Consider the following 17,489-nt stretch of genomic DNA (forward strand, 5'->3'; position numbering starts at 1 on the left):
GAAGGTAAACTAAGAGAAATGAGGATGAAAAAGAGCCAGACAAGAATCAACGGTAATGAGAATTCGCACAAACTACTTATTTTATAGAAAGCACAAAATGGGATATTAGAAGGGCACAAATCATATTATTAAACAAGTGGGAGGCACAAAAGGTTTATTAACTAAGGGAATGTTTAAAGTAAAGGTGTTCGATGAAACGATTAACAGAAAAGCAAAATGGGTATGTTTAACGCAAAACAAGCATGTTTAAAGCAAAACGAATATAATAAGGGCAAAAAGGGCACATTAAGCATAAATAAAGCAAGACGACTGCATGTTTTGACAAAGTGCTGTGTTTTGCCATAACTACGACTTTGTATTGTATCAAGGGCATAACTAAAGTTATTCAAAGTGTCTCAAGGTGTGTAGAAGTGCTTACACTGTTTGCTTGTTACTGTGTATGTATTCTGAATTGTTTGTTTGTGTGCAAAGTGCAACTATTTTGTGCAGTCAAAGTATTGCCATTTTGAGAAGTTTCTTGTGCTGGGTGTGACTATTCACAAAGTGCCGCCATTTCAGAGTGTATCTTGCACTGCAAAGAATTGCCTAGGAAGGTACCGCCATTTTGGGGAAATTTCAGTGTGCTGTGTACACTTTATTCGCAAAGTGCAATTACTTTGAAATGCTTTTGATGCTGAGCTTCTCTAGCTCAGTTCACACACATTGTGCAGTTATTTGAAATGTTTCTTAAAATGATGATAAATTACTTTTGCAATACAATAATTTCAGGAGTATTATGGTGCCCTAGAGACTTATTTTGCAAAGTCCAGTTACACAGAGGCTTGCATCGAGCAGTTATTTGATATATTTCTTACATGATAAGAAGTGATTTCTTATAATACAGTGATTCCAAGAGTATTACAGTGCCTGAGAGAGACTTATTTCACAAAGTTCAGTTATACACAGGCTTGTTGTGCTATTGGGCAAAGTTACAAATACTGGCATAAATCTCTGGCATGTGTATGTGTATGTGTTCATGCTTATTTACAAAACCCTTCACTGGTATGTGTTAATATGGCAGACGGATTTTGAAAGCCCTTACCTCTTGTATTTGATCAGAATATTGCAGAGAATTGGAGAATATTTCAGCAAGAGTACAATATTTTTATACAAGCAGCTTATTCAGATAAAGACACATGTACCAGGGCATTCACTTTGCTAAATCTAGCTGGGTCAGAGGCCATAGAAAGCGACCGTTCATTTGTGTATGCACCAGCAGTATATGAAGGAGAAGGTGAAAACCATCATATTGTTGTACAGGCTGAATCAAGGGAAGACCCTGAGTGTTTGAAGCGTAAGTTCAGAGAAAGTTGTAACCCCCAGACAAATATTACATTAGAGAGGCATTTGTTTAACATGAGAAATCAGAAACCAAGCAGCTTATATAACTGACCTGAGAAAGAAAGCTAAAACGTGTCAGTTTGGTGACTTAAAAGATGAGTTAATAAATGACAGGCTCACGTGTGGTATTAATAATGCTGCTGTGAGAAAGATCTTGCTTTGTGACAGTGAATTACCACTGAGTAAAGCCATAGAGATTTGTCAAATCCATGAGATGACAGAAAACCACACAAGTATGCTTGCAAGTGACAAAAGCATGGTTTCAGCAGGCTTCAGAGCAAATGTAGATAGCATGCAACACATGGCAAACAGAAGTAGGCCTAAGCACATGGCAACTACAACCCCTGCTGACTCACCAAGGAAACCACGTCATTTTCTAGAAAGTTCTAAGATTAGTTCAGTTAAAGGAGCATGTTCCTCAGTGCAGTACAAGCATGAATCAGCAAAACCCAAGTCTAGCTTTATTGTTAACTGCCGCAATTGTGGTGCAAATCATGAGTCTAAAAGTATGAAATGCTTAGCATTCGGTCAGCAATGTCACAAGTGTAAAAAATGGAACAATTTCCAAAACGTTTGCAAATCAAGTAAACCTCACACAGTTGTAATGAAAGGTCACATGAAAAAGCAAATTGATCAAGTTAAGCCGCAGCAGTCAGCTTTCTATGTGGATGGTGTATGAGTAGTTGGTCAAAGAGCTGATGCAGTGAATTTATTGGCAAAGAGTGAAGTGTTTTGTACTGTCCGGATCAATGGCAAATCCACAGAGCTTAAAGTAGACACTGGTTCAAAGTGTAATGTTATATCAGCAGACATATTTGCTAAAGTGAGAACGGATGAACAACTCAATGTGGTCAGTAGTGTAAAACTTGCTGCTTATGGAGGTGAAAAAATTCAAACCAAAGGCTTTCATGTTATTTGGCAAAGAACTGTTACAACTTGTTTGAGAATGAATCTGCTTTCTTTTACCAAAGAAGTTCATCACATAAGTGCATCTCCTAGTTCTAATTTTTCTGAAGCCATTTTCTCAGAATATGCTGATGTTTTCGATGACAAGTTGGGCAAACTTCCAGTTGTGTTTTCCTTTAAGTTGCATCCAGAGGTCACGCCAGTAGTCAGACCAGCAAGAAGAGTTCTGATAGCTATGCAGGATAAAGTTAAGGCTCAGTTGGATAAAATGGTTCAGCAAGGTGTAATTTGTCCAGTTACAGAACCAACTGAATGGGTATCATCTATGGCATCAGATCACAAAAAAGGCTCAGACAAAATCAGAATATGTATTGACCCAAGAGATTTGAACAAAGCATTGAAAAGACCATATCATCCAATGCACACAGTCGAAAAGGTTGCAGCCCTAATACTAAATGCCACTGTTTTTTTTCTGTCTTGGATGCAAAAAGCTCATTTTGGCAAGTGATGCTTGATCGCAAATCCTCATTATTAACCATTTTTGGTACTCCATTTGGCAGATACAGATTTCTAAGGATGCCATCTGGAATAAATTCAGCAAGTGAAGTCTTGCAGCGTGCAATGGAGCAAATTTTTTTCGGGTTGTCCTTGTGCCATAATACTAGACGATTTATTGGTTGGAAGCAATGGTGAAGCAGAGCATGACAGAAACCTAAAGAAAGTTCTAGACAGGGCACATGAAGTAAACTTGAAGCTCAATCCTCTGAAGTGCAAATTCAGACTTACAGAGGTTACATATGTAGGTAATTTATTTTTCAGTACTGGCTTGAGACCAGACCCGACCAAGCAAGCAGCTATTCTTGAGATGTCAGAACCAGACAATGTTCAAGCTCTACAGCATTTCCTAGACATGGTGAACGATTTAGGCAAGTTTATACCAGACTTCAGTGAGTTGACAGCACCTTTAAGAGAGCTGATACAAAAAATGTTGCACGGTCATGGTTAGAACAGCACCAGGAGGCATTTAAAGACCTTAAGCAGAAAATTGCCACCCCCACCTACATTAAGATACTATGATGTGAAGAAACCAGTCACTCTTTCCTGTGATGCTTCAAAATTTGGTATTGGTGCAGTTATACTTCAAGAGGGTAGACCAGTGACCTATGCATCTAGAACACTTACCCAAACTGAGATGCAGTATGCTCAAATTGAGAAAGACCTTTTGGCAATAGTATTTGCATGTTCCAAGTTTCATGATTATATTTATGGTCAAGCTATTCAGATTGAAACTGACCACCAACCTCTAGACTATTCTAAAGAAGCCTATGCATTTAGCTCCAGCGAGATTACAAAGAATGATGCTCAAATTTCAAAAGTACAACTTCAAAATGGTCTATACGAATGGCAAACTGCTCTATCTGGCTGATCCAGATTGCCCAGAAATACGACGGAACAGCTTGATGCAGAGAATTTTGATTCTGACGTGATGACAGTGCACAATTTTTCTACCACTAGGCTTGATGAGTTAAGAGATCACACAAAGACTTTTCCAATTTTGCAAAAGCTCAGTCACTACATTAATACTAGATGGCCGTCAAAGCAATCTAGTGTACCACCTGAAGTGCAAACCTATTTTCCTTGCAAGGATGAAATGTTGATGGAAGATGGCATTATTTTCAAAGGTCCTAAAATTGTTGTTCCTGCTTTCTTAAACAAGAATATATCCAGATTTTGCATCATGGTCACCCAGGTTCCACATCCACTATGAGGCAACGAGAGAATTAGTATTTTGGCCATCATTACTGAAAGACATTGATAAAGTACTTTCTTCTTGTTCAGTATGCAATAGTACTACACCACATTTGCGAAGAGACTCACTTCAATTAAGTCCAGTTCCTGAACTACCTTGGTCAACAGTGACCACTGATATCTTCAAGTGGAACGATCAACACTACTTAGTACTGGTAGACTCTTATTCAAATTCGTTTGGAATTGATCTACTACCTAACCTAATATCCACTGCTGTTATTACTAAGTTGAAACATCATTTCTCAGTCCATGGTAGTCCACACAAAGTTATTTCTGACAATGGTACTCAATTTACTAGTCAGTTGTTTCAGAAATCTGCAGAGAGAATGGGACTTTGTACATGTTACTAGTAGTCCTAAATATCATCAGTTAAATGGTCTAGTTGAATGTGGAAGTTTACTGACTTTAACTTAAGTAACTGATATACAAACTAACTACTGGAATCATACATGCTCACTCCCTGGCTGCACTCTCAAAATGGCACTAGGAATAGCACATGCCTGGCATTTATACGTGCACGCTCAGTCTTGATATGCTTCTCAAAGACACAGTACACAGCACATACATTCTGATCCATAACATCCCTCTTTGAGAAAATAAAACATGCAACATTATGAATCTATTTGTCATGCAGATATCACAGATAGTTCTTTATTATGCATTTATACAAGACTAGGTACATATATATAAAGTTAAGTCCATGTTGCTGAGTATTTCACACTGGGCCTGGATATTCTTCCATATCGTGTGACATAAAACTGGGAACTGGGTTTAGCAACTGGAGCTGTCTCTACAAAATGTTTGACCTTGGAAGTATTTGGAACATCTTTGGGAATGGAATCAGAGGTTGGAACTCACTCTGGGATAGGAACAACATTTGGTTCACTCTGAGGTCTAGAGTCTGTATCACAAGAACAATGCTGTGATGGTAATTCTGGTACAGGAAGAAGATGTTTGTGATTTCTCCGGAACTCCACACCCTCAGATTCTACAAGGTAGGACCTCAGCTTGGAGTATATACCTGAAACATGACTAATCCGGTCGAAACCTTTTGTCGTTTGTATTCTCACCGTCTCTCCTTCCCTCAACGGATGAAGAAATCTCCTCAACTTATCATAACTGGACTTGTGGATAGAACGCTTCTTGAATAATTGAGTCTTGATGGTTTTATTGTTCTTAGCTGTCCAAAGTAGGAGAGACACACAGGTGTTCACTAATAAGCAGTGCCTGGCTAGAGACAATAGCGTATTTGTTGTCTTGTTCTGATTATGTATGAGATTATTATAGAAAGTCATGAGCACAGAATGTAAAAAGTCTTCTTGGATTTTTTTGTTTGCATTATAATCCTTCAGATGGGATGTAAAACAGCTCAGGTGGATGTAAAAGATCCCACAACACCTATCAAAAAGAGTGGGGGAGGTTCTCCAATGTCCACCCATAAATATCACCTCGGGTCTCTCCGAAAAGAGGCTACTAGACTAGTGGGGCTAACACTATCAACAAAGGATAAATAAATAAATAAAACATCACTTTTGTCCACTCATAGCAGAATCAGGTCACATACATTTAGTATAATTTGAGCTTAGGCAGTGGAAGGAAAAGGTTGTTAATAGCAAAGAAAAAGCAGACAGGACATAATACTAATCTTTGTGGGACTCCAGCTATCAAATATCGATTGATTTAAGAAGTTATTATCCAGACTTGCATTCAAAGTACAGCCTTTCAGATGTCTGCTAAAACATCTGTTGGGTCTTTCTCCAGAATCATGCACCTGAAGTCTTGATAGTAGAAGATTGTGATGTACTGTATCAAAAGTTTTGTGTGAAACAGAAACACTGCAGCAATGAGAAGTTCCCTAGTTTATTGGTGACACTATAAATATGTCTGTGCTGTGAGTAGTAAAGAAGATTTTACTTTGAAAAGTGTGCAAGCAATTGTGGATAAATATCTTTTTTCCAGTATTTTTGCAGTGGGCTGTAAATTATAAATTGGCCCAATGGTCATTAATTTTTACAGGATGTTGTATGCCTAAGCAAGAACTGAGCAGAATCTGTGTAAGTGACATATTAATAATGTAGATTAGTGGTTTGGCAATTACTAGGGCTGCCATTTTGAGAAAAGGTGGATGAAGATCACTGCAAGTGTGACTTTGTTTGTCCTGCAATTGTGCTAGTAGTTTAGTAACACTTGCAGAATACACAACCTTAAAAAGGAAGGCAATTCTAATGCAGGAATCTAAATTTGTGGGGTTTTGGAAGAGGTTTGTGTCTTGCAGCCTTCAATTTGGTTGAGCCATTCATTGTCTTTTTTAATTTTCTTGAGTAAAAGTAATTGTGAGGTTTGACTTTTAGATTATAAACTGAATCTGCTAAAACCTGGTAATTTAATTTAATTTAATTTAATTTAATTAATTAATTAATTAATTAATTAATTAATTTATGTATCTGTCTGTCTTGTTTTCACATTAGCTAGGAGAAATTCATTCAGGATATCAGAATCTTTGTGGGGTTTTTCCAGTTTTTCTAGATATTATCAGTGGCATTACAAAGTATTTTAATGTTGGACGAAACCCAAGAACACTTGTTTCCCTTAAACGTTTGTATACTGAATGGAACTATTTTATTTTGAGTGGTTGTAGATCCTTTGATAAACTTGCCTAGGGTTGTTTTTATGTCAGATTCTGTAGTAATATAATTCCACTTCACACTTAACTCAGTTAGATTATTTTCTGTAATAGCTGAGACAAATCTTTCCATGAAGTAAACGAGTTTTACTTTCATACCTTTTGAATTATATCCAGGTTGTAATAGGACAATGTTCAGGTAATGAATATGAATATTAAAAACATAATATAATTTAATTTACACAGATTTAGTGCTCATAGGGCTACACTAATAAATCTGATTGAGTTTTATGATCATGTTACTACTGAACTTGATCATGGTTTGAAAGTGGGAGTTGTTTTCTTAGATTTAGCCAAAGCTTTTGATAGTCTACCCTATAAATCTATTAATAGTGCTTTAAAGAGATACAGATATAACCCCTTCTTAGTGAATGGGATTAACAAATGGTTGTCTGGTAGAACTCAGTGTGTTTCTGTTCAAGGTACCAACTTTAACTACTTGCATGTATCTGCTGGCATTTCACAAAGCTTGGTCCTGGGACCATTTCTGTTTAATTTGGCTTTTTCCACCAGCCTATCAAACAGTGTTGGCTTGCTAAATATGCAGGCAACTGCAACATATGTTTCATTTCTGGATGAGTTCTCAGCATGGGCAACAGCAACAGCCTTAAACTTTAGTACAAATCAACAACAGGTACTATATTATGGGAATCCTACTTTGACAGTCATGTGAACATCCTAAGGAAAAATTATTTTCATCATTTAGGACTCTTGCATACAGGTAATCATTCTTACATAAATCAATTTCCTTAACAGGCAATCACAGTCTACACTTTTTTTTATAAAATTTATATTCATCACATTCTTGAATTTAATAATGTTTTTTACATATGTATGACACTGTTACTTAAGACAGAAAATGTTCAAATGAAATTTACAAAACATGTACCTTCAGTGAGGCATCTGAGGTACCTACAAAGTATCAATAGTATTTTCCATGCACTACAGATATTTTAGTGTCAAAACTCTACTAGATTACAAAGTTGATAATGGTAATTTATTACAGAGATTTTTGGCTTGAGTCCTACTAATAACCACAGAGTTATGATAACATAAATGTTTACATTAGTAAAAATTGAAGAAATATCAGAAACAAATGTATAATTCAGATAATAACCAGACTTTGGAATAAAACTCCTTGCATGATTAGACTCACTGATACTTTGGTTTTATTTAAACAAATCCTGGATGTCTGGTGGGTGATTAGGTATGCAACATGACTTTCAGGAAAACGGTGTTCCTCAGTGACCTCCAGGTTTGAGCCTTGCATAACCAACTTAAGAGAACTTTAAGTACAAAATGCAAAATGGCAGTTGGTACAGAGGATTAAGGCTGTAAACTGTAGCTTCTATAGTACAGAGTTTAAATCTCTTCACACTGATTTGCCTATTGTGAGACTACAAGAAAGTCACTTAACCAGACATAGCCTCCAAATCACCCCTAAAAAGGGACTGTGTGTCTAGTGGATATATCCAGTTATCAAATGGGTATTATAACTATTAAACCAGGATTGATCTTTTATATTAATTTAATTTCTAGTCTAACAAAAGGAGATGCTTCAATGATCCCAATCCCTGCATGTGTGGTATATCAGTAAGGATTATATCAAGAAGTGAATGATTATCTGTTCTTTTTTTTGTTTGTTTTGTTGTTTCATAAAACAAAAAAAATTATTGTTTTTTCTGCTGGGGGAAAATAACAGTCTGACCACTTAAACAAGAAAATATAAAATGTGCTTTAAGCAAATACCCCCACCCCTCTACTTCCTGTTGTCATACTACCTCCCTTCTTTGCTCCTCCCCACACTTACCTACTATCCACTATCAAAGACTACTACTATACCTTACTCCCACCCCTTCCTCTCATCCTCTGTTCTACATCCCATAAAGTGAAATGTCTCTTACAACTCAAACTATACTCTTACCTTCTCTACTCCTTATTATCACCGCACCTCCTATCACTCACAGTTACCTACTCCCTATTTCCACCCCTCAAACACCACTCTTAACTCAAGTACTACACCACAACCCTAGCTACTAATTTGTCCCTCCATCCTTCCCCCCACCACTCCCATTCCTAAAATAAAAATATCTCCCCCCTTCCCTTTAAAACAAAAAAACAAAGTCTACTTACTCAAATTAAAACCGCATTACAAACCTCTACTTCTATCTGGTGACATTCATCCTAACCCAGGCCCTACAGACACTACCCTGAACAATAACCCCCTGTATCTAAACCTGCCAACCCCTCCAACCCACAAAAACAAGTACAATTCTGCTCTATCAATGTCAGGAGCCTTGTAAATAAAGTTCAAGAATTCCATGCTTGGATAGCTAACTATACTCCTGACATAGTTACCCTAACTGAAACATGGTTAAAACCACACCATCTGGACAGTGAAATCATCCCTCCTGGCTATAATATACTTAGATTAGATTGATCTAAAAGAAAAGGAGGAGGAGTCTCCATACTCTACTCCAATTGTTTCTCCCAAATCAGTCCCGCACTGGACTTACCCTCCTTCTCACCAGCTGAACTCCTACTGACCAACTTCAAACTTAACAGTTTCAACACCATAACTGTTGCAGCAATCTATATTCCCCCTGGTGATAATATTAACATACTTGAGAATATCCTATCTCACCTCACACATACCATCCACAATGAAATAATTATACTGGGAGATGTAAATATTGATTGGCTTACAATACAAGCTCCCAACACTACTTCCTGTATAAACCTACATGGGTTTGAGCAGCTAATCACAACCCCAACCTACAGTAATAAATCTCACCTACCTAGCTTTCTTCTTGACTGAATATTGGTCTCCCACCCTCAAAACTATCATAACTCACAAACCCTTCCAAATGCCCTCAGTGACCACTGCCCTATAACAGTTACCAGACATACTCCCCACCTTACCAAACCTAACAAATTTATTACCACCCACTTACTTTCTCATTTCTGTCCTAACTCCTTTATTCACCAACTCTCCAAAATTAACTGGTCTTACCTCACCACTCTTCCTTTAGATGAAGCTGTCCACTCCTTCAACACTACATTCCTAAACATTCTTAACTCCCTTGCTCCTCTTTGCACAATTAGAATCAAATCTAATTCTGCTCCCTGGCTCACTAAAGCTACCAAAACCCTCATGAAAGACCGGGATAGGGTTTGGAAAATGTGGACTAAAACTAGGACCCCTTCTCTTCTTCAGAAATATAAAGAACTCAGAAATAAAATTTAAAAAAATCATCCATTATGACAAAATAAACTTCTATGCCAATCCTCCCTCTACTCTTAAATCAGACCCAAAGAAATTCTAGAGCTCTATTCAACAGACTTTTCATCCAGGAAACCTTTCCTCTCCTAACCCATGTCCCAATGCAACACCTAACGACATAGCCATCAAATTTAAAAAGAAGTTATGTACCTACCGTAACATTCCATGTTAGTTGTCTTCATCTCGCCTTCCTTCTTGCTGGTTGGGATCAGAGCCAATCCCCGGCTCCGACTCGGCCATCTTCAATAGCTCAAGAGCTGTTTACTGGCTCGAGGCTACCCCTTATCTCATAATGCCTAGTGATAGCTACCCAGATCTCATTTGCCACTTCAGCTGCAAGGTGTCATTTTTCTGGCTCAGGCTCGTATAAAGTTTTTTGCATAACTTTCTTCACTAGAATTCAACCCTTCTAGTATTTTATTGTTAACGATAGTCTTGTTTTGTGATAGTTAGTTGTTTAGCTTATAGTATCCCTCCTTTTTCTTGTAGAACTCGTTTAACTTAGAGAGTTCTTCCCCACCCCTCCCCCCTACCTCTTCTTGTCAGGTTAGCCGTTTAAGTTAGAGGCTTTTCCTTCTACCTTTCTCTTATAGGCTAGCCATTTAAGTTAGAGGCTTTCCTATTCTCTTAAAAAAAAAAAAAAAAAAACTTTATAGTAGTGTGTTTTTTGTAGACTGTATTTTGCTTCTGGTTGTTATTGTTATAATTGTTATTGTTATAATTGTTTTTCCTTACTTTCAAGGATGTCAAAGGAATCCAAGGTTTCTGGGTTCAAGAAGTGTGACTCATGCTGTCAGAAAATGTCTCTGACAGATGGGCACACCTCTTGCGTCTATTGTTTAGGCGCTGTGCACCTGCAGGACTCTTGTTCTATCTGCCATGCCTTTAGTCCAAGAGTCCTGCAGGAGCGTAAGAATAAGCTTATTCTTAGGGGTCTTTTAAAACCCCAGGATTCACCGGCCAAGAGCTCACAGCCTGGGAAATCCCCTAAATCCACTAAGCCGTCAGCTCCAAGTTCGGAGCCATCTTCGGTTCAAGATTTACCTTCCACGTCGGTTCCGGCTGGCACCGACAAGACAATCTCCCCATCGGCTCCATCAGAGGCTTTGGAGACGTTGCAGAACCACAAGAGGCTGAAGTCCCCTTCACTAGAATCGGTGCATTCGGCTTCTCAGTCTCCTTTGCTTCAGAGCAAGCATAGTCACTGATCCTCTCACTCCTCTCGATCCTCTAGGCTGTCGGATCATGATGTGGAGAGAGTGGTCAGTAGGTTGCTAAAAGTCACAGACACTAGCCAAGTTGTTGTCCAGCCCCCCTCAACAGGTATCGGCTCCGTCCACTTCTCTTGATGTTCCTCCTCCGACTCCAATGAGTTCAGAGCCGGAGTTCGTTGGGGTTCGAGTAGTGGAACCATCGGCTCCGATAACTCTATCTCCTTCAGATCTGATGTCGTCTCCGATTCCCTCAGTGGTGTCGTCCATCAAGTGATCTGGGCGCTTGGGCTCCCTCGTCGACTCCGAGGGGTGAGTGGCATCGGACCCTTGTCCGACCCATTTCTCCCTCTCGGAGCTTCGGCGCAGGTGAGCTCGGCTCCTACATCAGCCTCGGAGCTGTCTCCCTCAGTGTGGAGAAGGATTCCTATTTCTTTGGAACCGGAGCTTTCTCTGCATCATGGCAGGGACGCCTTTGATGTCATACGGAGTGTGCTGGCCACTGAGTCGGCTCCACTATCAGCCCCACCGGCTCCGTCCCCTGTGCCAACCTCTGCTCCTCCTCCAGATCCCAAGCGTAGGGAACCGATGCTCCAGGACACCCCATTGGGTGTTTCCTTGTCTTCTGAGGCCTCCCCTGATCACTCAGAGGAGCCCCCTCGGAAGAAGAAGTGCAAGAGGAAGCACATTGTCTCCCCTGAGTGGTACTGAAGATGGCCGAGTCGGAGCCGAGGATCGGCTCCGATCCCAACCAGCAAGAACGAAGGCGAGATAGACAACTTAACATCAATCATTTTATAAACTCAATAACCTCCATAATAAATTCTCTCCCCCCTAGAAACAACACTAGCACCTCCACAAACTCTATACCTCTTCCAAACCGTCCTAACTCCTTCTCTCTAAAGGCAGTATCAATTAACTATATAAAGTCATTACTCTCTAAACTTAAACCTTGCTCCCCATCTGTTGACAAGCTACCATCTTACTTCCTGCAGATTGCCTCGGAACCTCTTGCCTATCCTGTATCCATCTTAATCAACTGATCCATTTCTGAATCCTATGTCCCCACTGTATGGAAGAATTTCTTTACTCTACCCATTCACAAAGGGGGCAACTCCTCAGACATATCCAACTTCAAACCTACTGCCATTCTCTCTCCTCTCTCAAAAATCCTAGAGAAATGCATTCACAAGCGGGTAATGCATTACCTTCACCAGGAAAACCTTCTCACACCCACACAGCATGGTTTCTGTCCCAAGCATAGTACAACTACTGCACTCATATCATTCATCAGCATAGTCTCCCTAACTCGTGATAACAATAAATTTGTCTCATGCCTATTCCTTGACCTTTCTAAAACCTTTGACACTGTCTCTCACCCACTCCTTCTAGATAAACTCACTAACTTACATTTCTCTCCCCCTACTATCTCCTGGTTTTCCAGATATCTCTCTACCTGCCAGCAATCAGTTAAATGACTCGCTGCACTCTTCTCCCCTCTCACTGTACAAATGGGAGTCCCCAAAGGGTCCATACTTGGACCACTACTCTTTAATATTTTCACCAACTTGCTCTACTCCTCTTGTCCCCAGTCATCTCTTGTGCAATATGCTGATGGCTCAATTGTTATAACCATTGCTGACAACCCAACTGACCTCCACTCAACTACCCAGGCATCCTTCCACACCACTGAGACTTGGCTTAGTGATAACAAACTAATATATAATCAAAAAAAAAAAAACTAAGCTCCTACTCTTCCTCCCTAAAAACATCACTACACTCAAAAGTACATTAGAAATACTTAACCAACACTGCCCGAATAACCCTCTCCCAGGCTTTATTACTCCCAACACTCCTGTACAGCTGCCACATATTCAAAAAACTAAATTCTATACTTATTTCCAAGCTTGAAACTACCTATAATAAGATTGCCAGATTTGCAGCAAACCAAACCTACAAGTCACACCACTGCTTAGCACTACAGCAACTAGACTGGCTAGAATTCCCTCAGCTGCTAAAAGTATACCAACTACAAATCATCCACTCTATCCTCTATCTACCCTCCTTCTGCCTCAGCCTCTCCACTATCATATCCAAATATTCCCCTGCTAGGACACTATGCAGCTCAAATCAAGAATTATTAGACATCTACAAACCCAAAACAAAAATAGGCTGCCTTCTCTATAACTATAACCTAGCTACATCCTGGAACCAACTCCCCTTGGAAATAAAATCTCTCCAGCATAGCAAAAGTTTCAAATTAGCCACAAGGAAATACCTAAAAAGTGGTCTTGCCACTGTAGCCAACCACCCTGAAACAACCATCCTTTCATCTATTTCACCACCTCACTCTTAATGTATCTCTAACACTATTCCCCTGCCTCTTCTACCTCTTCCCTTGCTCTATCTCCAACCACTCTTAATTCTTACAGTCTCAAAACAACCTACCTGTCTAGTCTGTCTCCTATACTCTACCTCCCCTACATCTCCTACTAGCCATTCTTACTTTCCTTTCTTGTTTCCAAACTCCTACACAACTAGATCCTACACACTTTAAATAAGCATCTGCCTAACTACTAACTCATTTTAGTCTAAGCAGCTTAAATAATATTGTAACATTTGTCACATTTTCTTCTGCTAATTGTTTAAAACCTTGTTTGTAACAACTCACATACTTGTCTTCTTTCGACTTTTCCCAGTTAGGGGTCGCCACAGTGGATCACCTGTCCGCTCATAATTGGCAGTAGAGTTTTATGGTGTCAAGTTGCCAGCCCGGCGCCAAACCTTCCACAGAAGGTGCACACAGGCACGCACGCACTCACGCCTAGGGCCAATTTAGAGTGTCCAATCCACCTACAGCATGTCTTTGGGATGTGGGGGGAAACCGGAGCACCCGGAGGAAACCCACACGACCACAGGGAGGACATGCAGACACCGCACAGACGACACCCCAGCTGAGGATCAAACCGGAGAACCTCTTACTGGGAGGCGACAACGCTAACCGCTGCACCACCGTGGCTGCCCAGCTCATATACTTGTCTGCCAATTGTTAATACTTTGTATAATTTAATTGCCTGAGGTGCTTTTTTTCTCTCCAGGTCTCTGCTTGTAAGATCCTAAAGCTGATTGTTACTACTATGTTACTAAAATTTAATACATTTTTTTCTAGTCCTCAGGAACTTTTCTCCCTGGATCTCTGCTGAAAATGAGCCAAAAGCTCAGCCAGACTAACCCAGTTAACAAATGTAAAATAAATAAAAAATAAATAAATAAAATACCTCTTCTAATTGCCTAAGTGTGAAAAATACAAGCAGAACAAATGCATACAGATAGAGTTCTCACTGATATATATAAGCAAAAAAGGCTGTGCAGTCAGTTGACTGTATAGGACTTAGTACAAACTATACAGCTAGCAATGTTCAACAGCACAGATCTTTACACCAGTGCCATCAGGACCATTTCATCTTCAACAACATAAACAGAAGAGAACTGGAATAGCAAACATATACCCACCTATATAAACTATACTTAGCAGTCCTCTTGCTAGAGTTTCATTAACAACCATTAGGCTGAACCAGCCAGTAGACTACAGCTGATTACAGTGGAATCAAAACTTATCAAGATTTCTTACACAATACAGGGACACAAGCTCCGACAGCATGAAAGTAAAGAAATTGATGGATGTGACCAAATACACACACAATGTCTATCTTTCTCACACACACACACACACACACATTCACACACACACACACAAGCACTGTCCCTGGCAAGAGAAACTGATGAGTCAGTTTATAAATAATACAGCAATTCTCCCTACTTCCCAAACTAGCCACTTTCTAGGTGGTACACCTCTGATGTTTGATTGTGATCTGGGTAAAGAAAAATGGCCATGGTAATGTGATTGTGCTTGTTGCTCTCAGATACCTGTACTGCCCCTCGATGACAAATCATACTAATGGGCATTTAAATATGATCTAGTAATTATGCCTCTTGCTTTCACACTTCGTCTATCCCACCTTCCAGATATGACTGTTTTCTCTCTGTATGATCCTATAATATTTGATTGTGATAAGCTGAAAGAATTATGATCATAACATTGAATTTCAACTTATTTGTCTGATATACATAAACAGAAGCATAGCAGGCTCAACCAGCACCCCAGCCCTTCAGCTCTTCAAGTGAAGAGCAAAGAAATGCACTTTACTGTATTAAGCCAATCAATGTATAATTGGTTTATTACAGATCCACACACATCCCAACTCAGCTCTTCCAATGCACACTTCAAACATTTGTGTATAAGCAAAGATTTTATACTTTTCTCTCACACGGGTGCTGTCCCTTCTGAGAGGTCATACCAATGATTATTAAGTAATTTTGTTCTTTGTTTTCATTTACAGTCTGCCTCCCCATCTAACCTTCAAAATAACTAGTTTGAGATTCTGAACATCTCAGATGTTTGTCAATGGTCTTTAGTCTGTTGCCAGGAGCAGCATTATCAAACTCTCTCACTCCCAAGCAGTGTACACAAATAAATACAAGGATTGTTTGTGTGATCACAGAGTGTTGTTTAAAAACTGCTGATAGTATATTTGAACCAGGAAGAGAAAACTTCCTGAAGATCAGATTATGTGCTCCTTACCACAATCTCTAGTCAAAGGACTAAAAATCCTGGGTAAGTGCTGATATCTGCTGCTGTGAGAAGGGAAGCTCTGAGCACCTGATGTCAATGGCTACCTTATACAGTAAGATCATGGATTGTCTATCCAGAAACTATTACTATCTGAGAAACAAAGAAGTAACATATGATAAAAGTAGAATGAAGTGTCACTTCCAGGTTCATATTTTTTAAATTTGGGGTAATAGTTTCATTTGTACATTAATTGTATTAATGCTTTAATTATGCCTAAAGCATTATGAAAATATGTTTATTTTTACTTTAAAATTGTATTTTTCATGATTTTAATATAGAAAGATGTTGCAAATGTGAGTTATGATAGCACCAGATGCTCTTGTCTTTTCGCCTGGTAATTTCAGAATTCAGGACCTAACGTAAAGCAGTTCCGTGTTCCAAAAGGAACATTATACCATGACCCCCCATTAATATTCCAAAACGTGCACGTTGTAAATCGACTTATACTAATGGAAAAAGGTCTGGTTGCCCGGACTTTTTCCATTAGTATAAGTCTCTTTTTAAACACTGTCTCGCTATGTTAAAAGAGTTTAACATAGCGACACAGGTTTAAAAAAAGCAAGGGAGATCTCCGTTGCTTTTTTTAAAGCTGTCTCACTATGTTAAACTCCTTTAACATAGCGACACAGTGTGTAAAAAGCAATGGAGATATTGCTTTCTCCGTTGCTTTTTTTTAAATTTGCTATGTTAAATGGGTTTAGCATAGCGAGACAGCTTTAAAATAAGCAACAGAGATCTCCATTGCTTATTTTAAAGCTGTCTCGCTATGTTAAACCCATTTAACATAGCGAAACAGTAAAAAGCAACGGAGATCTTACTTTCTCCGTTGCTTTTGGCCACAGCTCTGATGTACTGCGTGGGCATGCGCAGTACATCAGAACTGCCGCGGATACCAGACAGCTGCGGAAGGGCAGCAAAGAGGCATTATACAATGCCATTATTTAAGAAAAGTAATTATTTCTTTTCTTAAATAATGTCATAGTATAATAGCAATAACCCACTTCTGGGTGTGGGTAATGCGGGATTTACGCATCCCGCATTACCCACACCTAGGCATGGGTTATTGCTATATAAACAGTCTGAATGATGCCTTTATCATTCCTCTTACATGTAGCACAAATACCTCCCTCTTCCCTCTGCTCCTTAGAAACTGTGCAACACTGATTTTGTTTCATTTACTTAGCAGGTTGGTAAGATGGATAGCTAAGGCCACTTGGACGCATGTTCTATCATCACCCTTTCACAATAAACTGAGAAAAGAAAACAAATATCTATACTCTAAATACAGGTGCAATACACAGTAACGGGCTAATTATATGCAATCAAATTTAAAGTAGCTTAATATCATTTAATAACAATGTGTAGAACCAGCAGCTTTAAACACACCATAACCAGAGATAAGTCTACATGACTTCCACATGTTTAATAAAGAATACAGTTAGAATATCTTAACATTTAAACACAGCCTTACAATAAAATAATATTTTACGTCTATTTTCAAAATAAACTTCAAGTTAGTATTAT

The 17,489-nt window shown here is 39.1% G+C and overlaps 1 protein-coding gene across 7 annotated transcripts in view; it reads right to left on the reverse strand.

The window, feature by feature from the left end:
- Nucleotides 1-17,489, reverse strand: part of FAM227A (family with sequence similarity 227 member A) — a 1,098,330-nt gene that overhangs the window by 501,608 nt on the left and 579,233 nt on the right. The gene's annotated exons all lie outside the window — the stretch shown is intronic.

The sequence above is a fragment of the Protopterus annectens genome, chromosome 1.part0, assembly GCF_019279795.1.
Source record: "Protopterus annectens isolate FY-2018-M chromosome 1.part0, PAN1.0, whole genome shotgun sequence".
Classification (NCBI taxonomy): domain Eukaryota; kingdom Metazoa; phylum Chordata; order Ceratodontiformes; family Protopteridae; genus Protopterus; species Protopterus annectens.